A 21,836-nucleotide genomic window follows, 5' to 3' on the forward strand; every position below is an offset into this window, starting at 1 on the left:
GGACTAGATGATCTACTCAGGTCCCTTCTGACCCTAGAAACTATGAAACTTAGAGTGCTTATGGTAAAACTACATGTATTCATAACACCCCCCCCCCCCGCTTAATTCAGGTTCTAGGAAAAAATATGCAGCCTATGAGTGCAAGGTGCTAGGGCTAGATGCTAGCGGTGGTTCCTTCTGGCTCTGGAGTCTCAGTTTTTGTAAGCCTAGGAATCCTTATTCCTTCTATTCCTTCCTGCGTCATGTGGGAAGATTGAAAGCTTTGCATTGCCTTCAGCTTGCTTATAACACTTACATATCTTCCTTAAGATATGACTGTAGTCAGATCTCAGAGTGCACTGCTTCAGTCAGTCACCTGCACAGGTCAAGAAAAGAATTTCTCCACCCCACCTCCCAATCCTCCAATGCACAGTATTTTTTGTGGATTTTGGTGGGTTTGCCCTTCTCTGATACATCAGGACAGGACCACTGCTTGAGAGAGGACATCAAAAGCTCTGAGGTGGTGTAGAGAATTCTTTTTCCTGTTCAACTATGCTCACATGCTTATGGTTAAATTATAGCATTTAGGAGGAAAGGAAAGCATTTCCTATGGTCAGGCTAGCCAGGATCTTGGGTTTTTTTTGGTGGGGTGGGGGTGTCTTCATTCTCAGCATGATGCATGGATTACCTCCTAGAATCATCTGGGCTCATCTCTTCAAATCAATTCCCTGCCATTGCAAGAATCCAGGGCACTGGTGGCAGCTTGGAGTGTCCAGTTTTCTGCATGATGCACCTGACAGTTTAATCTTCCAAAGACCAAATTGCTTTTACTCTTGCCCAAGTTATTTCACTCAATATAGTGGTGACCAAGTGAAATTTAATGGTCTGTGATATATTTGAATTCAGTTTAGATGTTCTGGTGGTCCCAGTCTAGCTTTAAGCTTATGAAACTGTATGAAAAATGACAACCTTATAATAGGTTTAACTGCCTAAAGAAGAATAGAAGATTGTATCATTGCTCTAAAATTCCATAAGATTTCTCCAAAGAAATTAATTATTCAGATAAATTTCCTTGGTTTTTAAAGTAATGTCTACAGACTACTATCAGTTTAATCCTGATTATGGATATTGGATCATGATATTTTCCTTGGACTTCAAATAATTACAATTTAACTTAGCTAATTAAGTGGATACATTAACAAAATACATGATTAAGACATCTGAAATCCGGGATAGATTTCTGATTCTAATAAAGAAAATAATTTGTTTGACAGAAAAAATAGTTTTACTGCCACCAAGAATGGCTTTAAATCAGGTTAAAAGTAACACAAGGAAAATTGGCTTCTGGAAAAATATCAGAGGGAGCAGCTACACAAGATGCTTTACTGCACAGAAAAGCATCACTGTCTACATGGGCGTGGCATTTACTATGCAGTAAATTAGTCCACTGCATGGTTGGCTTATACCTGTTGATCTAGGTAGCAGATGAACCACGCAGTAGCTACTGCACAGTAGCACGTGCATAGACAGGTGGCCAGAAGCATATTGCCCTCAGTCAACCCAGGCAGCAGGGGACAGGGGAACTGTCCCCTCCCCCAGGCAGCTGCTTTCTAGCCTGTGCAGCAGGAGCACAGGTTGGGAAAGTGGCTCCAGCCCCAGGCCCCAGCTAATTGGGGCATGGGACTGAGAAACAGCTTCCCCAGAGGCAGGATAGCTGCCCTCACCCCTCCAGAGCCCAGGTCTGATCCTGGTGCCCCCTACCAGCTCAGGGCCTGGCACCTGGGAGAGTCTGGAGCTGCTCCTGGCTGATGTAGAGGAGCAGAGCAGGAGTAGTCTGGCACTGAACTGCTCCCATCAGGAACAATGAAAAATCAAAGTTAATAGTGTTAAAGATGAGGAATCAAGAAACTGGTTAGTATCAAAAGTAAGGTTCACTAAAGCTACACTCATTTAAATACTTCCCACATTTCTAATTTTTTTTTTTAGTTAAATGTAGATCTTGGTAAACTATATAAGTCAATGTAATTCATTAAATGATATATATGTAGCCAATGTAATGTATGTAGCCAATATAATGTTCTCTGAGGAACACTGGATGAAATCTTGGCCCCACTTAAGTTAATGGGAATTTTGCTATTTATTTCAGTCTGTCCAGGATTTTCATATCATGGCCTGACTATCATGGCTTAACTTTTCAACATTAATGTTTGGCTTGCACCAGAAGAGAACTGATTCAACACTGACAGGAAGGCAGGCATTGCCATTGTATGTGCTTAAATCTTTGGATGTGAGAATGAACGTTTTCCCTTTATCTGGCGGGTAAGCACTGCCTTTAAACGAAATGAAACGCAGTGCATCAGCCCAAACTCTATTAAAGGTGTGTTTATTTCTTACTTAATTTTACTGAAATAAAATAAGGGGGGGGGGGTAGTTCTGAGAGGGCTTCTCTATTGTGGACAGCTTCCCATCAGAAACTGAATAACAACGACTGTTTTTTGAGCTTAAGTTTTTGATGGATGGGTGTCTGAGAATTCAGCTTTTAACCATGTGCTCCCTGTTCCTTAGTTCTCCCCAGGTTTGCACCATCTTAATTCCTGTCATTGAGATCGTATCATTCCTGACTGTGTTTAGGAGCAGGAGCAGGTCTAGAGTTTCAAACCTCCAGGCCTCATAAAATCTAATCAGATACACAATACAAACCTAACACAAAGAAAAAAAAATCCTGACCCTGGTAAAATCAACGGGAATGTTGCATTTTATGTCAATGGGACCAGGTTTTAATCAAACTTCATTGGGGCCATATTATACCAAGGTATGGTTTTGTTTTTACAAGGAATGAATGACAGGGTATTTACAGAGAAAATAGAAGATACTGAAAAAAGCTGTTACCTATCCATTTGATAATTAATAATCTGTTGTGGGTTACTGTTTGTGACCTTCTCAGAAGTGAGTTTTTGTTATATGATTTCCACTATTACCTCAGGTTGTGATAGGGAAATGTAATCTATGTACCACAGACAGAAATCTGACATGACAAAATAAAACAGTATATTTTATTTCCATTTTTATGCTAAAGATATTTAGCTTCTTTGCTAAGCTGTTACATGATACTGCACCAAAATCCATAAATACATAACTTTCTTAAACTGCAAATTTATTTATATTGAATTTGCTAGGTTTCCATAAAAATTGCCATAGAAGCTTTGTGGCACCAGCATTGTACATAAATGCAATTTGCAGGTTTGTCACTTTTTCAGCTATATTTTCTGTCCTTCTCATCTTTGTGTTATGGAGAGATACTGACTCTGTGGAATCACTGCAGAAAGTTATAAATGATGTATGAAATGAGAAATCCCTGCTCAGAGCACAGAACTTAATCTATGCCATTTGCTGTGATATTCAGCTCTGCTGAATGAAGAAAAGCCGACAAAATCCAGAAGCTATAGCCAAAGAAAAACAAAACCCACTCTAAGTATTTTTCACTTATTTTGTCCCTGAGAGAAGCAAGGGCTTGATTCTGTTGGCTGCAGAAAGATTGTAAGAGAGAAAATACCAAACTTGGCTTTGAACTGAGAGCTTTCTGCATACTATGAAGTGGGGTGCATGGTGCTTAACCATATGAGTAACTTCTGTGCCTGCACTGAAGTGAGAAGAGGTGAGCAGGGGCGAACGGTTATACTGGAGAGTAGAGAATGGGCTTAATACAGGGTTAGCACAATCGTATGCACGTAGGACATGGAATCACAGTAGGATCTGGACTATCAACTTCCATGGGAACAAGATTTCTCTGAGCAAAGAGTAATTTTCATTATTTGCAGTAAATCCAGCTTCTACATGTGGTAGAAATTTACCCAAATGTGGGAAAGCACTTACTTGGGCAGAAAGTAACCAAAATCAATAATGAGATCACAAATAATGCCACATTAGTAGGTGCTACCATATGGCTGGTGCCCAATGCTGCTGTTTCCTCAGGGAACACTAAACCAAAAGCTTAATTTTAAGATGCACCCAGCACAGCAGGGCAAGTCATGCGTGGGAGCCCCATCCATAGGGTGACACTTCAGGATTTTGCCGTGCTTCAGGGAAAACCTGTCGACACCACTGTGGGTTCTACAAAACCCCAAGATTTCCTATGAAGCTCTCTTAGGTAGCTGTTCACTGGCTTATGATGTGGGCAGTGTCCTTCTTGACTGCCAGACAGCAGGACCCATTGCACTTGGATTACTTCACCTTATGTGTAAAAAGCATCATGTATAAAAGCAGGGTAGCTCAGTGATGTGATGCTCACTCAACTCTCTTTCCTACAGGAAGGAATACAATGACTACAGAGCTAGTTGGGGAAGGGGGAAGGATTTCCCTCCAGATAATGTCAATTTTTTTTTTTTTCATTTTTCATAGAAATGTATGGTTCATTAAAAAAACCAACCCTGTAGGTTTTGGCCTGAAAGGTTTTGGATTGTCAGTTAAAATGTCTGTAAAAACTACAAGTGTTCCCACCTGCAGAATAAGGGTAACAGACGCACAAGGGGCCTGGGGAATATGAATCAAAGCTCTTCTGTTTAGCTAAAATTGACCAAACTAAATGTTAAAATATTTTCCCACTACTTTAACACTTAGCACTGGGCAAGTGCTCCCAGTATTCCTAAAGAAGTGTTTCCTGGCTCATCTATCATCTTCAAGGTGAAATAAATGTGGCAGCTACATAAAAGTGATAGAGTTGGGAAGAAAAAATAGACACAGATGAGCAATGGAGTGGTAAAAAAAAACCGGTCTTGACTTGCAACTGCAAACTGAAGGTCCAGTCGTGCAGTTCTAACTTAGACAAAACATCCACAGAAATCAAAGAGAATTTTGCTCGGGAGGCAACCCGGACTGCCTCATTTTACTAAGTATAACTGTTCTCTAGCAATGAAACGCCCTTTCTTCAGTTCTGGGGAGCATGGCTAAGGGAAAAGATTTTTTTTTGTTGTGTAGCAGTGAAAAAAAAACAATTGGAAAATTAAAAATAATTCTAGCTGATGGAGAAATCTAATTTATTTTAGTAACAAACTGAAAACAGTTTCTAAAATGCAACTGAAGAAAAAATATGCCAAATTGGTAGTGTAGCACATCCTTAGGAAACTGAGAGGTTTATAAAGAGTCATTTATGAGCTTTCCGTTGCAGCTTGGCACATCTTTTATTATGTCTGGAACATCCCTTTTGGCCTAACCAGCACATCCTCAGGTATAGAATTAAGGTCAAATAAGTTGGAGTGAGTGAATGTGACAATTTTGTATATTTTCCAGCAATATAAAATACATAATCCCGTGAAGGAACAGATTTTATTTCTTCCATGTCATTAAAGAACCAGAAATCTGCTCTGGTCTCCTGTTAAATGTCAGTTTGTTAAAACAACTACATATGCATGCACCATACATTATAAGGGTTTAGCTATATAGAGCCAAATTAGAACCCAACACTCTTCCTTCTTATTTTTAAGATTCTTATTTACATTATATTTCAATTAGAATTAAAACTATGCACACATTTTGAATGTGCATCATTTTTGTGAGACAGTTTGGGACAAGGGGAAAACACCCTCAGGTTCCTTGGTTTAAGAGTTTGTTAGGAGCAGAACTGATCAACCTCTCATTACCAAATCACAGGATTGGATTTTCTAAGCAATGTGTATGCTCCTGAACCACTTAGTTTTAGAAATCCAAGTCTAACAATTCTTTTGATCTTTTTTCTATCTTATAAAAAAGGCATAGCCTCCCCCCTCCTCTCCCCTTCCTCCTGTACTTTTTCTTTTGTCTCTATTTTGCCCAGGGATGCAGGGGGGACTGTCTGAACCCCTCTCTGCACCTGATGGACTCTGAGATCTATTCCTCAACCATGGACCTCTCCACTCTACCCGACAAGGACTCCCACGATAGGACTCTCTGGACTGAGTAACTTTTTGTTCACTCTACCCGCTCCACCATTGCAGACTTTTGTTATGGGTTTGTTTGTATCTATCTTCTTTCTCAGCATTGCAACCCCGTCCCTCCCCTTCTCCCCCACCCCCACCACAGGTGTAGATGGCTAACATTGTAATTATGTAACCTAGTTGTGTTCCCCTCCTCACCCCCATCCCTCTTATGTTAGTCCCTTGCTTGGGCACACTGTATTTCCCCTATGGCTTTGTCATCTTTTTCCTTGATCCTTAACATTTTCTAATAAAGTTAAATTTGTTCTCTGCACTTGCAACAGATGAATTAATTTTTCTTAATATGGCTGACCACAATGGCATACATAGCATATGGTACACTATTTCTAGGGGATCTCAACAGTGCCTTGTATTGTATTACCCTATCTCTACTGGAAATACCTGTCCTAATACAGCTTAGAACTGCATTTGCCGTTTTATTTTTCTGTAACATGGTCTTCAATCTTTGTTTTGGCTGACCAGAGGCACAGAGACAATGTTACTGTGGCCAGCTGTGATGTCCACAGACCCATCATTGTACTTTGTACAGGCAGCCTTTTGAACTGGGAGCAATGTAGCCTCTGTGCAGCTGTGCAGCACTGTGGGTAGACTAACTAGCTTAGGCCAAGCTAACTGGCAGAGTTTATCAGCAGTATTAATTAGCCAGGTCCAAATGCCATGTGCTTTTAGATCAGGAGGCATTCTTCATGGAGCAGTACAGCATGTTAGAAGATTCTTCTTCTGGGCACAATAACGTATAGGTTTAGGCACTTCAGCAATGGCTAAGAACAATATTTCACTTCCAAAGGATGCCTATAAAAACTTCATAAACAAAGTATGAATGAGCTACAAGACTTGACAAAGAAATCACAGCTGCCCCATTATACATACAGCAGCATGCATTAGGACTCATTCCCAAGAAGGAAAGCAACATGTAACTAACTTCTTAGTTGCCCTCGATATATATTTTGTGCCTTAAAAATAAATAGAGCAACAGAACCTAAAAGGCAAACATCAAGCCTAGTGTAGGGGTCTATTAAGACAGTTAGCCATGATTCAAAGAGCCTAGGAAAGCAATGGATCCCTAGATTATGCATTTTAGACCTGCCACTCTAGTGGCAAGAAGTGAACCACATTTGAAAACTAGGCCTATTCATCAAGTAGTTGGGCCTCAGTTAGAGCTAGGATGAATTGTTCAGCTTCTGGAAACTCAGTCAGGGAAAAACAGAAGGTATGTTTTAAGGGAAAGTGAGATGAGTCTGACCGGGACTGGGGTCTACAACTAAAAAGAAGGCAAAAGGAAGTTTGCAAGAAAGAAGAAAGTAATTTCCAGAAAGAGAAGGCTTTGAATCCCAGCTCACTAGGATTGCTTAGTTTGGTCAGTGGTGGCTGTGAACTGGCACTGCTGAGATGAAAAACCAAGGATACTAGTTATAACTTGAAGCCTGTTTGTATTCTTCTTGTAGCATGGAATATATTCTTTCTTTTCCTAGCTTCTGAGCTTTATCTTCTAGACCTCTTTTGACCCTCTATATATGCTTCCTTATAGCTGGTTCCTCAACTAATCTTATTTATTGATGTACCATTTTTCAGAATAGAGTCTGTAAGTTTTTATAGCTCTGCACAGCAATCTTAAATTATATATTAGGCACCTGATAGAAGAGCTGTTAGCTTTCGATGGTGTTGTCTGTTTCACAAGTTGGACCACTGCAATATTTTCTCTTCAATTTTCTTGTAATAGCTAACATGATTAAAGTCTGTAGCTAAAATCCATCCAAATTGTCAGTGCATGGAACAGTTATACAACATGGATACATTTTCTAGAACACTTTCAGTAGTGTTCCCATTTTTTTACATAGGAAAATCTGATTTATCTTTGTAAGGAAAGAACGAAAACTGACCGCAGTAAAAGCAAAAAAGAAAAAAAGGGGTGGGAAATTCATACTATATTTCTGTTCTAAAGCAAAACTGTGTTGCCAAATAGCACAAGACATGCCATGTTGTATTATTCTGTGTATTTCATAAGCTGTAAAGCCATATGGAAAAAGAAACCCACTTTGAGGTTTTCTGCAAGATAATTGGCATTGACCTTCAAAATAGGAATACGCTATTTACCATTTATATATTGATTGAATTAATGAAATAACACCCACACTTCAGAGTGAATCTTGGTAGATGTGTGAGATTACAGCAGCGTTAGGTCTATGTCAGCAAAAAAGTCTATAGGAATTCTTAATGAAGCAAAAAGAGTTTATTAATATATACACTTACGAATTTCCAGTGTATCCTTAACCATCATGTTCCCTGCACTGAATACTATAATATATATTGGTGCAAGATTGTCTCTGTGAATTACAAGGAAATTATGGACTGAAGAATATTATTGCACGTTCCATTCAGAAATATGTCCTTCCATAGATGAAAATTGAAGAGAGTGAAAATTAAAATGTAAATAGACTTACCAAGATAGAAAGAAAAATTGAGTTTCTGAACTCTTTACTGCTTTTGCATTTTCTCCTTCAAACCCCAGTTTTGATATTATTTAATTTTATATCAAACAATAATAGTCTGAAATTTCCATTTGGACTTTTATAAATAACTGACTGCCAGCTTGTAATTGACGTTTAAGGAGTTTGTTTTTAAACAGTAAAATATATTAGCAATAATTTTTACCCCCTGTCATATAAATTCTTAGTATTGGCTAAAGATCAGTGCCTAACAGTCAATGTTACCTAAAACTCTTGTCTTGGCAGTGAAAAAACAAAAGTTAAGAAAATACAGTATATGAGGTCTTTGGTTTGAAGTAAATTCAACAGTTAATTAACTCTCTCTCTTTCCCTTTTGTCCCAATACTGTTGTTTTTTTCTTTCACCCTTGTAAATAATGTTGCTGTTTCTTAGCTGGAGACTAGCCTGGGCTGATAAGATATTGATAATTCCTATGCAAAAGAAAACCATTGGGCCAGGAATGTCATGAGCCTGACTTACGGCCAAATCAGTTTGGTCATAGAGACACCAATATTTAGACACTAGAATACTTAAAACAGACACCTTATCACACCATGGCTAAGTACAGACAGTCAAAAAGCCCAAAGCTCAATCGATTCAGTCTTTGCAGGTTAGTCTAAAATGCACAGATTAAATTGAAACAGAAGTGAGCAAATATTTACCTTTGATTCAAGAAATGGAGCCACAGGCCTGCAATGGCTTAGGCCAGAAGCTGGAAGATGCTAGAGTATGGCTCTCTGACTGTGTATTCACTTCCTTTACCTGCTTCTGCCAAGGTATCTGGGATTTGCAGTCCAGAATTAGAACAGCAGGACTCTGCAGGGTTATTCATCTCTTCCTCTTCGTGCTTCCTGGTGTCTCTGGGATTTGTAGTTCACAGTTGCAGCCTGCAGTACATTTGGGTTGGGGAAAGAATGTTTAACCTCCCAGTTCCCACCCCTCCCTGTTCCCCTCCCCCAGGTTTGCCGGGGGTGGGCAGCCCCTCCTAAACTGGGTGGCATCCCCAGCTTGGCTTGTCCCTCCCGCACACCCTTATCAGCCAGCCCTTGCTGCTCCAGCTAGGGAGCAGAGGGACAGGGCCAGCCCTGTTCTCTGGAGCAGACAGCCCAGCCCAGCCCAGGGCTGAAAAGCATGCTGGGATGCTGGGGGACTCTGATTTAATTTAAACCTGGAAGGGGTCTGGATCAGAAGTTTCATAAACTGATTTTTCGCAAATCACTTAAGTCTGACCCAAATCACTTAAGTCAGTCAGGTTTATCTTAAGCCAGCTTTGGCCATGTTGAAACTGGTTTATGTGCACTGAGATTCTGTTCTTTTACGGGTTTATATTAGTTTCTGAACACCTCAACTGGTTTATGTGTAACATTTGTTTGTAGCTCATGGGTTCTGCATTAGCCCTTGCCACTCAGGAAACAGATCTTTGTGCTCCCAGGGACAGTGCCTTCAAACCACCTGTTTTCTGTGCAGTAATGGGTAAAAAGACAAATAGAATGTTAGGAATCACATGGACGGGAATAGAAAACAAAGCAGCAAACATTGTTATGCCATTGTATAAATCCATGATGTGCCTACATGTTGAATACTGTGTACTGGTCTAGTTTCTTCAGATAAAAATATATATATATAGTAGGACCTAAAAAAAGATACAGGGAAAGGCCACCAAGATGACACAGATATAGAGCAGCTTTTGTAAGAGGAGAGGCTGTGAAGGCTAGAATTCTTTAGTACAATGAGAGATGATTGAAGGGGGACATGACAGAGGTGTAAAATTATTAACTACATATCATACTATATGAACTATGATCAAGTCATAAGGTGGCCAAGGTGCCCCAAAGACCACACAGTCTAACTTTAAAAAAAGAGTCAAGAAATGGAAATAACAAAGTCCTGACAATATAAAGATGAAAGGTCAGCAAGGTAGATAGCAATTACAGCATACCCACAGCATACATATTTTAAGACAACAAATGTAAACTCTTTGGAATTAAGAATATCTCTTTCACTATAGAATTCAGCATGATCCAAATTTTCAGTGATTTACACAAGGTACAGACAGAAATACATGTGTTGTGCAATCACCCCCTTGAAAGTGTTCTACAGCCATGCCGGTACAGAAGGGAATGGCTGCAGAGTACTTTAAAAGTGCCTGATCATGCAATCGTTACATGAAGGTTCAGATAAAGGCATTTCAAAGCAGAGTGATTTCATTAATGTCTGACAGCATGTACTGGGAGCAGGGCTGGGCTGATGCAGTCAAATGCAATCTCCAGGGCTGTCTTCAGAATGGGAGGGGGAGAAGGGAGGGAGAGGGTTTCATCTGAGGTTTGTGTCTCAAACTCAGGGGAGTTGGGAGGGGGTGAGGTGGGGCTAGGGGAGAGTGGCTGCAGACACGAAGCCACTCCAAACTGGTACTTAATCCCCCCCGGACCCAACAATGAATGTTTGTTGGGTCAGGGGGAGATGCTGTCACTCAAGGTACTTCCTGAAAAGTGCCATGAGTTACAGTGGGGAGCTGCACATCTATCAGCAACCCAGAGATATGCAGTATGTGTAAATACAGACATTCAAAATGCCTGAGGAGGAATCAATCTAAGTTATGCGGTTTTATGTAAGTGGCATAGTTTTGTTGGGTAGCAAACAAACATTCACCCTTTGGTGGGGAGAGCAAATCTTAGATCGGTTTCCACCATTTTAAACCCAATCTGGTATGCTGAACTTCTGTTCTATTATGGGTATAAACAGGTTTTGTGTGTCAAATTTATGTTCTGTTATGGGTATAGACTGGTTTCCAATCACTTATACTGGTTAAAAATGTAGTGCCTGTATCTAGCCTATGGATATATTCTTTGTAACATTTCCAGCAGTAGTCTTTTTCATATTAAAAGAAAAACATTCATCAACTGCAGCATCATTTACAGGATCATCTGCTGTGATCCTGGTTGCAGCTTTTAAGTGATACTGGGCATGTCTAAAGATTAATTAATGTGTTTTTGCTACTGTGCATTAAATTTAATACCCCTAATGTGAGGTACTAAAAAAATGTCCATTAGGCTTCCCTAATGCACAGTAGCAAAAGCTCAAACTTTTTTAGTGATGCTTAATGAACAATATCCTATTTTTACAGTGTATCTGGGGACAACTCCCCCACGCACCTACAGGCTTGGCAACACCAAACTGACCAACACCACAAATGAAAGGGACTTGGGGGTAATAATAGACCACAGTATGAATATGAGCTGGCTGTGTAACACCGTAGCCAACAGGGTTAATAATTCCCTGGCACGCATCAATCAATGCATCTCCATCAAAATTAGGGAAGTGATTCTTCCACTCTACTCAGCATTGGTGAGACCGCAGCTGGAGTACTGCATCCAGCACTGAGCACTGCATTTCAACAAGGATGTAGTAAAGCTTGAGAGAGTCCAGAGAAGGACCGCCTGTATGATCAGAGACTTGCATGGCAAGCCATATGAAGAAAGGCTGAGGGACCTGGGACTCTTCAGCCTGAAAAAGAGAAGGCTGAGAGGAGACTTGGTAGTGGCTTACTGCTACATCAGGGGTGTACATCAAGGGCTCAGTGAACAACTGTTCACCAGGGCGCCCTTGGGGATAACCAGAAGTAATGGCCATAAATGCTTGGAAGACCATTTCCAGCTCAACAGTAGGAAAAACTTTTTCACAGTTAGGGTGTTCAGACTGTGGAATAAGGTCCCTCCAGATGTGATGCAGTCACCTACCCTGGAAATCTTCAAGAGGAGATTGGATGGTCACCTTGCTGGAGTCACTTGACCTCAGCTGTCTTTCTTGCCTGGTGCAGGGGGCTGGACCCGTTGATCTTTTGAGGTGCCTTCCAACCTTGCAATCTATAAATTACAGTTTCTTTTAATTACTTCTCTGTGGGACCTTGGTTAAGTCATTACATAAGCCATATGTGTCTACTTATGCCTTCCCGCTTTACAATCTATGAATCTACTTGGTTTGTGTTTTGTGTGCTGAGCTCAAAATAGCTCAGAATGGTCATTCAAAATTAATGCTTTACTTCTGACTTTTTTATCCTTATCTTTTTCTTTTGTTTTATTTTCTCACATTTTGTGGGGACAATTACACTTTTCCTGTGTTCCTGAGGGTGGATAAATCATTGATGCTATTGAAGGGCTTTCTGGCTGCTTACAGACATGGGAAAAAACTCACCACTTTACTTTCAGCTCCACACTTGCATCAAGTGTAGCACATGCCCAGAAGAGGCACTGCATTAGTTTGACCTGGCTTGTCCAATGTCTATATAGACTGGGCATTTCAGTGGGGATTTTTATCATTTCTATCTAATAGTGGATTGAATCAGCTATTAGACAAAAGCACCAAAAAGCCCTGATGATATTCCTAACCTATACAGACACTGGGGAACTGGGTTGAACTAACGTGCTGCTTCTTTCAGTAAAGCGCAGGTTTTTTCCTCATATCTGTCAACACCCTCTAATTCTTAGGTCAAGTAAAGTGCAAAATACCATAAAGAGTGGGCAAGATAAGAGAGAGGGAGTGGCAGGGCAACTTTTATGCCTTCCACTTTAAGAGGCTTTAACAGGCTGTGGAACAGCTGGCAGGTGCAATGAAGCTTAATGAGGCAGGCACATGATCAGAAGGGGGCTCCTGGATTGGAGGATGGGGCTGAGCAGACTCACTATAAATCCAGGCCCTCCTAGCTGAGTAGGCAGTTGCTGCAGGGAGCTGGAGGAAGAACATCACCAAGCTGGAGCTGCTGCTCCCAGAACACCTGGTGGTTCAGGGTAGGAACTATGGGGAGAGTGGAGGTTCCTGGTCCTGGGGCATGCCTTAAAACTATACCCTGGTAGGGATGGATGGTGTGGTGGGGCCGTCTGTGGCAGGGTGGTCCCCAGGAAATGCCACACCAGTGCCTCCCTAGTGAAAGGCGAGCATGAGGCACCATATAGCCTCAGCCCTCATGACCTGGTAGGTTACACCATAGAGAGGACAGGTGAGGGTTCAGGCATGTTATCAGATACCTGAGACCTGAGGGACATAAGGCCTGAGAACCCCAGTGAGGGGGCGGTGTGATAGCCCCAGTGAGTGGGCGGAGAATTGGCCTCAGTGAGGAGGGGTGTAGGAGTGATTGATTGGGCCATGTAGAGTAGGGTTCACATGGGTCGGCCTGAAGGACTTTGTGTAGGCAATGTAGAGTCCGCATGGGTGGGCCTGAAGGACTGTGCATAGGCTGACTTTAGTGAAAGATTAAGCTGTGTTTGGAGGGTCCTAAGAAGGTGGACCTGTATGAGAGGGAGTGGGCTAGCTGCTCAGAAACCTGACTGGAGAAACCCTCGACTGGTTGATGCTGGGGCGAGCACCAGAACAGTGAAAGGGCCAGAGTACCCATCATGAGGGACACCCAGAGCTGAGGGCCTGGGGTTCCAACTGGCTTGGAGGTGAGGCCAGGGCCTGTGTGGCCAAAGGTCCTAGAGGGGAGCATGCCCGAGAGGGTGAAGGGTGAAGGGAGCTTGGCAGCCCAGAATGAGGGCAGAGTAGACCGCCTGAGAAGGAGGGATCCAGGTGGGGTCTGAACATTGGACTGGAATGTAATGGGGCCCAGTGTGGGGCCGAAGCCACATAGAGATGCCATCTGCAAGGCATGGGACATTTGGAGATGCCATCTGCAAGGCATGGGATACATACAGATGCCGTCTACAAGGCATGGGACATAAGGGGAGATTTGGAGCCATGTATTATGTCCCTGGCATTGGGCATTAAATGGACAGCCTCCCACCTGTAAACGTTTACTAATTGGTTTCATCAAAGGCACGACAGGCAAGGCAGGTGGGCAGACTGTCCTAGACAGGCAGGTGGGCCAACGATTTGACTGGCTGCAAGACAGCCCCCTGTCAGAGAGGGTAACATTAAAAATTTTCATAGAACATTTTTGCATCTCAAATACACAGATGATTGAAATTTTCTTTTCATATAAGAGTTTGGCAGAAAATGTTTTTTCAGTGAAAAAGGTTTGTTTGGTAAAACAAACAAACATGTTTTGTTTAAAAAATTTTTTTTTGTATATTTAAAAAAAATTAAAACCCAATGGCTGAAAACTGGAAAAAAATATTTCAGTATCTTTTGGTTCCAATAAAAACCTCAAAATTTACATTTTTAATCATTCTTTATCTTTTCTCAGAAAAAAAGAAATCCTGAAATGTCTACTTAATTATTTGATATATCCCTGAATCTAGAATGATAATAACTTTGTAGCAGATATTTAGGTGTGGCCAGAAACCAATTGTAATAATACAATAGTGTCTGCTTAACAAATGAAAACTGTAAATATGTTCATAAACATTGTGCTGTAACACCTATGTCAATATTTGTATAATATCCTTGGTATGTTTTACATTTGAGACGTATGTTCAGAAAATATATTTAAATATTTGCAATCTTCTATGTATTTGTTACCCCAATTTCATGACTCACTTTTTTAAATTTACACTTCACACTTTCTTTGGTGACCAGCTTATACTTTTCAATATTTCTTCAAAGTTAACAGGATTTGAGAAATGAAGTCATGTGATCTAAAGCAAGGAAATGTTGTAATTTATAAGTGGTCTCTTGGTAGAATAGGTCTGGCAAGAAATAATAATCAAACTAAAGTAAAAACTATTGTCCATAAACTGTGAACTTGGAATAAGTAATAGGTGCTTACAAAAGACTGCAGCTACTGCTATACTAGAACTGAGGTAGTTGACAGAGCAAAAGAACAAATGATGCAGAACTTAACGGACTGAGTTTCTTTTTCCAATAACGTGCACTTTATACCACGGTGCTTGGCAATTTTAGAATAGAGGGACACAGACACACACCCAGGACAAAATATTATGTAACCATTGGACAAAATTCCTGCATCTTATACTTTTTAAATTAAAATCTTACTTCCATTTTAAGGTGATTGGGAAGTAGGACCAGGAGGTAAAATGTAGAAGTGGATAAGTTTTTTCAGCTAATGGTTACTTTACTATTAAAAAAAAAACAGAAGCAAAAACAGCATCCTGCCTCTTTCAGAGTTTTGTAAAATTAATGCCTTCATATAGGGACACATTCAACATACCATATACAAAAGTTTTATGACAGCACAAAGCCCAAGCAAAGAGACATTCATATCCGTTGTCAAACCACAAATGCCCAAAATTGTGGCTGTGACAAAAGGTGGTATAAATTTGTGCAACTTTTTTTGCAGTGGACATGTGTTTCCTTTATGGTGGGAGAACACAAACAACCTGGAGCTTCCTGTGCTCTCCAGCCACCCCAGGAAATTTCCTGTAGGGTACTTCCAGGTCATGTAGGGTTGTGCCTCTGAAGCCCTCAGAGCACTTACCCTGGTTCTCCTGCTTTCAGAGTTCTGCCCTGGGAATTCCCTGGCAGGGGATTCCCTGGGAGTGTGTAACATGCTGCTGTGCTCTGACTTGGGGCACGCATTTGCAAATAAGGAAACCTTGCGGTAACTCTGTTGGTACATGCTCCTGGGGATTGATTTCTCTGCATATGTGATTCAGGGCATGGGAATTCTCTCCTCTGCACTTGCTGATGCATACCTGCCCTGGGAATCCCCCGGCAGAGTGTTCCAGGTGGGAAACCTGCAATGTCACATGTGAGCCCTGGGAGAGGTAGGGGCCCAACCCTATGAGACAGCAGCAACATTTGTTTTTGCTGATGAATCAAATCAACTGTGTTGGGACATCCTGGAAAAGCTGCTGCCACAACAAAAACAACATCTATTTTTACTAATTGTATTAATTCCATCCTTTAAAGAATCATAGAAAAGTAGGGCTGGAACGGACCTGTGAAGGTAAAGCAGGGGGACAACAGCAGGTAGCATTCTGCTGCTGCAAGGATTGTTAAAATATGCTTGAGAGATCTAATGAAGAGGGCTATGTACCCTGCCACAGAGGAAGGCAAATATCCCCATTGTCCATGCCTATCTAAGTATAGGGTCAAATTCCTTCTTAACACCAGATGTGGTGATTGGTCTGACCCTGAGTGGAGGGACAAGACACTTTAGCCAGGAAACTTCTGGGCCCAATGCAGCAACCAACAAAGCCCAGGAGCGTAGCTACTCCTAAATCATTCCTACCCAATACTTGTCCAACCTCTTAAACGCCTCCATCTAAAGCTGATGATTACATTTTCTAAAAAGGCTATTGTATACTATATTTTATTGCATACAATAATGATATTATGTAATGTAATACAGTACCTCATTCTGAAAGGCAAAATGATGATGAAAAAGCTTTTCTGAAGTTATGGCTGAATAAATCAGAGACAGCCCAATCTTCATCTAACTCACCTTCTCTAGCTGCTGCTGAAGACTAGCGTCCATGGGTGGATCTATAATTTGAAAAGTACTAAAGAGTCTCCAAGGCTATGAAATAAGAGAAGAGGGACCAGAAAACTCAGCAGGCAGGGAACTTACCCTAAGAAAGTTTAGCTTGAGTAGTGGAATATCAAGACTATTAGACAAGAGACAATCATTAGTACCTCGGGAGTGAAGAACAATGAGCTATTAAGTCAATTGAGACCCTTAGCTGCTTAGGTGAGTAATGCAATGGCTGCTGCATTGTGGAGCAGGAATCAAAGTAGGGTGCTTCTACCCCTGGCAGAAGATCAGCTTTTTTGAATATTACATGCATCCCAATCTGGGGGAAGGAGGCTGATTTTCACAGAAAAGGTATGTGTTGTATGTGAGAAAATAGTCTTATCTGAGTCAAACTCCGAGGTGGAATGTATGTGTGCAAAAGCCCCCAAATACATTGTGGGAGTGAAAAGGGAAAACACCCTAGACATGTCCTCATGAGGACTGCACTGCCTCAAAGAGGCTTCAGGGTCAAAAAGAAGTAGAAAAAAGCAGCACAGTGCATATGGCAGTAGCGTGCACCTCCAGAAAGGGAGCCTGGCTGGTCAGAGCCATGCTCTGGCTGCTGGCCAGGCTCTGAGCAGCCAAGTCACCACTCCTGCTGCCCCGGGAGGCCCCCCCGGGCCCCAGGTAAGTCTGCTGGAGCCAGGACAGGTGCTGGCCTCAGCTTCCCCTAACCCACCTAGGACAATTTGCCCTACATCCACTCCACTGCAGGGCTGTGGCAAAAAGCAGAAGCACCAGTTTGTGTTTCTGCTATTTTTGCTGCACCAACTGCATGCCCCTGCAGTGGAGATGTGCCTCATGGTGGCTATAGCGAACCAGTGTCTTCCTGTAATTCCCTAGAGAGAAGAGTAGTGCAGATGAACCAGGGTATTACCTAGTTGTCCTGTGCACAATACAGATCCACTCAGTTAAACAACAAAGGAGCCCCCTCCTTTCTTTCTCTACATGTCCTGTAATAACAGCTGAGGTCTGAATTCACCAGCATCCTCGCCTGGCTAATTAGTGCTGTGAAATTCATGTTTCAGTCCCTTGATGATTTTGTTTAGGCCTTTTACTAGTTTTTTGCTCTGCATCCTAGAAGTGGGTCTTATGAGCTTTACTGATGTGCATTTCATGTGGGACAGTCCCTAATATTGTGTTTCATAAGGTTAGAAGAGGAATCAGAAAATAAAATAACACTTTTATGCCTCTTCAAATTAGAACCAAGAGGAAAATACACAATAGCACTGTTCTGTGGGTTAATTCATAGCTAGCCCCAGTCTGATGAAAGCAGATTGTTCATAAAAAGTAAAAGATCTTTTGTTTGAATGTCCTGCCTTGACTCTTGATATGTTATGTTACCCCATGCCTGTAGGAGTCACAAGATTAGAAACTACAACTGCTGATCTTGCTACAGTACTCATTGTGATTGTTTAACAAATTTTCTTAAAAGGGCATTCACTAGTTGGCTGGCATTATTTTTTTCCATTTTGTCAGACAGATGAATGTCATGGCAGCCAAGGGCAGCTTAAGGTTTGAAATAATAAAAACAGAAACCTCTTTCTAAGATAATACAAAACCAATTTTTGCAATGTATCTCTGTAGAGAAAATAGGCAAGAGATTATCATTCTGATTTTTCTAGCTGTGAATTTTTTTCAAGCCCCCAAAAGAAAACCTATCAAACTTAACTGATTACTTAAATTTCAGTCTTTCTTAAGACAATGTAGTTTGCAATTGCCACATCATTCAGTTTAAAATAATTTGCATAGCAAATGCAAAAGAAAAAAAAATAAATGGAACCCCCCTGGGACATATGGTAAGACAGCAACAGAAATGATGGATGTAGTGACTGATTGCTTGCTGAACCAGGGTGTGAGAGACTCTGCTAGGAATAATTCATGTCTAGATATGTTCTTAACTAAAAGACATATTAAAAACAACATCTTGACAGGTTTAATACCTTACATGATATATGTAATCCGTAATGGTTAAGGCATGTTGTTCTCTCAAAACAGGTATTATAGCAAAACTTCAATATTATAAAAGATCTCAGGAGGTGGTTTAATCTAATGTAAAATCAGGGTTTTGCTAAATTGTGAGAACCCACAGTTAGGCTGGGAAGCACTAGGGGCTAAGTCCTATTTCACCTTTGCACAATTAAGTGGCACTTAAGTAGCTGCATAACTGCAATTGTAGGCACTTGTGCATAATTTAGATCCTGTTTGCACTTGTGTAGATACGTTCACACTATGCTGCCTTCTGACCATGCTCAGAAATCCACATTCTAGCCTTGTAAGCTCCAGGGTGGAACAGAATTACTTGGTTCATATGTAACATCAGGAACATCTGAAACCTAAGTTAGGAAAGAAACCATGACTTTTGAGGCTGAGGAGGAGGAGGAGGATGGCCCTCCTACCATATGCATAATAGGAAGTAGGTGGAGCACTTGCCCTCAGAATGGGAAACATGTATTCTAAGCCCAATCATCCAGACAGAGGTTGAATATGCATTGTGTGCTTCCCAGCAAAGTGCTCAAACCACTAGTGAATGAGCCAGACATTGCCTAGAGTAGTCTCCTGCCTTCTTTTTTAAGCTGATGCACTGAGCAGTCAAGAGGGGAAAATATATGGGGCCAGGAGTTGGAGAACAAGCTGAATGGCTTGACTTGAATAGCTTGACACAGTTGGTTTTTTTTTTTTTAAATATTCATTGGACATTAATGGATAAACAGCAATGAAATAATTTTTGTTTCATGGGGGAGGGACCAGGGTCAGAAATCATGTCCCCTATCCTGCCAGGGCAACATCCATTTTGCTGAGCTCCCTTTCCCTTAGCTTAGGTGCCACCTCCTGGCCCTATAGATCTCTTTCTCCTGACCACGTCACTGCCTTGTGTGATATTGTCTATAAAAAGTAGCATGCCTTATCATGCTAGCCCAACAGGCCACTAAGCTCAGATGGGCCTTTGACCTTTTCCTATATAACAACACCAGACTCATGACTGTGTTTATTAAAGCTCACCTTTTACATGAGTTTCCTTGAGGAGGAAATATAACAACAAAATGTGGCAAAAGATTAGCTCAGTAGTTTAAAAAAGACAAAAAGCAGGTAAAGTAAAAGGCAGAATTTGTGCATAAGTATCTGCCTCTGATATAAAAGAAAGACTGAAAAAGGTAAAATGGCTATTATAGAGAATACAGTTGGAAGGCTTGAAATGAGAAACACTTGCTTCCAAACTAGCATAGGTTATATATATGTAAAACAACATTTAAAAAAACTATTGGCGGGTAGTCCAGTGCATAGAGCATTGGAGTCAATTCTGCCACTGACTTGCTGTTGGACAGTGGGCAGCAGGATTGGGTGGGTTGGTGAGTCCATGAGGGCGTTTTCTGTGTGGGGATAAAGGAGTTAAAAACAGCCCAGTCAAGGTCGATAGAGTAGGAAGAGCTCTACCTTGGGGCTGGAGCAACTGGCTAGGCTTTCCCAGCCCCAATGCTGCACTCTGAACATGTGCAGATGTTCACTAGTTTGGGCTCACCCCTTCCCATTCTGTGCCTAAATATGCATATTTGCACTTAGATTGAACTAACTCTTGTTAGGTCAGTCCAAATGTAATGCCTGCCCATACCCCCTAACAGCTGTGCCGCTGCCTGTTTAAAAATGTAAGACATGATTCTAAAAGTCAGAAGGCCAAAAACATACATGCTTCTGTAAGAATCACTGATTCCTGTTCTTTCTTTGTTAATGTTTATCAGTGTTCTGTATCGCTGAAGTATTATTATTCCTAGAATAAAAGGGCAAGTAAAATATTAAATCCCAGCTATAACATGCCGCTCCCTTTTCCAGGTTAAATCCCAGGTTCCTAGGCCTATTGTATGTAGTGTTGATTGTTTCTGCTAAGCAGCCATCTTGTCAACAGCTTCTTATTAATACCAATAATCCTGTTTTCTGACAGATTCTTATATTTCATAACTTAAGTAACCATGCAATTCTGTGCAGAAACTGCTAGACAAACCAGGATAAGGGAGCATGGTTTCAGTGACCCTGAAAAAAACTCTTTGCTGACCAGTGACTCTTGAAGATGATGTGACCTGACTGTAATGCAACTAATAAAGTCAACTGGGTGATGGGATAAGAGAGACCCAAACAGATCATAATCTATATCTATGAATATTTGGAGGGCAATGGACAGATTAACAACTGAATAAACAAAATACCATTAACCAGAAGTAAAATAGTAGCAAACTATGGTAAGTCCCACATTATATAAGGAAAACAGAACTTTATCCTAGTGTCTTTCGCACAAAGGAACAGTTAAAATACTTGGCTCTACAAACTTCACTAAAATCATTTCCCCATTCTCATATAAGAGATGAGAATTACTTCCATATGATTCTCAGAGGGAAACTGAACATTCAGAAATTAAATGTTGGAATCTACTTTTGTAAGGAAATATCAGTGCATCATAACTTTTGTGAACCTAATTCATTTTTTGATGTTTCCCCTGGAATTTATTATACAGGAATCACATTGCCTTATATAAGTCCAATGCATAAAGAAAAAAAGTGCAGAAAATGACAGATGATCAGCTGCATTGATGTAATTCCACTGAAGTCAATGGAACTCTATCAATTTTACACCAGGTAGGCATTTGGCCCTAATTAACTGCACAGCAATATGGAGATAAAGCTGACTGAGGGCAGACTCAAGGAAAAGAAAAAAGCAAAGGAAATAAAGAGCCATGAATAGACAACAGGATATCACCTAAAGGAGGCAGAAGAAAATAAAAGGTTAATTGCAATTTTTTTTGTGGCTGAATGGTATTTGCATCTTGGTTCATCAGAAAGTGCAGTGTAGATACTGCATCTGGGATCAGTTAATCTTTTGTTTTTCAGTTTGATTTACTTTTAAAATTATACATGTTGTTGTTCCTTCGGTTTAGTATAAATAGGAGCAAATCTAAATCAGTAACATTTTATTCCTCCAAGTAATACAGGACTTGATGCTCTTTTT

This window comes from Crocodylus porosus, unplaced genomic scaffold, assembly GCF_001723895.1.
Source record: "Crocodylus porosus isolate Cpor-Errol unplaced genomic scaffold, CroPor_comp1, whole genome shotgun sequence".
In the NCBI taxonomy this organism is placed as follows: domain Eukaryota; kingdom Metazoa; phylum Chordata; order Crocodylia; family Crocodylidae; genus Crocodylus; species Crocodylus porosus.